The sequence below is a fragment of the Petaurus breviceps genome, unplaced genomic scaffold (assembly GCF_028583685.1).
Source record: "Petaurus breviceps papuanus isolate PSGF00001 unplaced genomic scaffold, PetGlider_PUasm1.0 78, whole genome shotgun sequence".
In the NCBI taxonomy this organism is placed as follows: domain Eukaryota; kingdom Metazoa; phylum Chordata; class Mammalia; order Diprotodontia; family Petauridae; genus Petaurus; species Petaurus breviceps.
Window position 1 is genome coordinate 3,506,603 of NW_027186502.1, and position 1,897 is coordinate 3,508,499.

The window sequence follows — 1,897 nt, forward strand, 5'->3', positions numbered from 1 at the left end:
GACTTCTTAGATTTTTCTGAAACCACCCCCTCATAATTTCTTATAGAACAATAATTCTCCATCACAATCACATGTCACAACTTGTTGAGCTGTTCTTCACTTGATGGGTAATCCCTCAATTTCCAGTTCTTTGCCAGCACAAAAGGGCTCCTATTAATATTTTTGTATAAGTAGGTTTCCCCTTCCCCTTTTCTTTAATTTCTTTGGCATATAGAACTTGTAGTGTTATTGCTGTGTCAAAGGGTATGCATAGTATCATAGCCCTTTGGGCATAATTCCAAATTGTTCTCTGTAGTGGTTGGGCCCCTTCATATTTCCACCAACCATGCATTAGTGTCCCAATTTTTCCCCATCCCTTCCAGCATTTGTTATTTTCATTTTCTGTCATGTTAGTGAATCTGATGGGTGTGAGGTGGTATTTCAGAGTTGATGTAATTTTCATTTCTCTAATCAATAGTTATGTAGAGCAGTTTATCATGTGAGGATTGATAGCTTTGATTTCTTCTTCTGAGAACAGCTTGTTCATATCTTTTGACCATTTGTCAACTGGAGAATGGCTCTTTTTTAAAATACAAATTTGGCTCAGTTCCCTATACGTTTGAGAAATAATGACTTTATCAGAGAAACTTGCTGTAAAATTCTCCCTCCACCCACCCACACCCCAGTTTCCTGCTTTCCTTCTCATTTTGGCTGTATTAGTGTTGTTTGTGCAAAATCTTTTTAATTTCATGCTATCAAAATGATCCATTTTACTTCCCATGATCCTCTCAGCTTCTTCTTTGGTTGTATACACATCCATATTATCCATAAATCTAACAGGTATATTTTCCCATGCTCCCCTAAGTTATTTATGATATCACTCTTTATGTCTAAATGATTTATCCATTTTTACCTTAACTTGATATATAGAAAGAGATGTTGAACTGTATCTAATTTCTACCGAACTGCTTTCCAGTTTTCCCAGCATTTTTTGTCAAATGGTGAGTTCTTATTCCCCAAAAGTTGGATCTGTGAGTTTATCAAACACCAAATTACTATGGCCATTTACTACTGTATATTGTGTACTTAATCTATTCTACTGGCCCATCACTCTATTTCTTAACTGGTACCAGACTGTTTTGATGATTATTGCTTTTTAATATAGTTTGAAATCTGGTACTGCTAGGCTGCCTTCCTTCACATTTTTTTTTTCATTGATTCCATCATTATTCTCGATCCTTTGTTCTTCCATATGAATTTTGTTATTATTTTTTCTAGCTCTATAAAAGAATTGTTTAACAGTTTGATTGGTATAGCACTGAATAAGTAAATTAACTTAGACAGAATTATCATTTTAATTATATTGGCTTAGCCTACTGATGAGCAATTAATATTTCTCCATATTTCATTGTTTCTGTGAAAAGTATTTTGTAATGGTGTTCATATATTTCCTGGGTTTGTCTGGGCAAGTAGATTCCCAAGTATTTTGTATTGTCTATAATTGCTTTAAATAGAATTTCTCTTTCTATCTCTTCTTGCTGGGTTTTTTGGTAGTATATAGGAATACTGATGATTTATATTATATTAAAATAATATTTATTTTGTATCCTGCAACTTTGCCAAAGTTGTTAATTGTTTCAACTAGTTTTTAGTTAATTCTCTAGGGTTCTTTAAGTATACCATCATATCATCTGCACAGAATGTTAGTTTTGTTTCCTTATTGCCTATTTTTGCTCCTTCAATTTATTTTTCTTGTAATTTCTATTGCTAGCATTCCTAATATAATATGGAATAATAGTGGTGATAATGGACATCTTTGCTTTACCCTTAATCTGATTGGAAAGGTTTCTAGTTTATTCCCATTATAGATAATGCTTGTTTTGGGTATTATTTTAAGAAAGGCTCTACTTATTCCTAT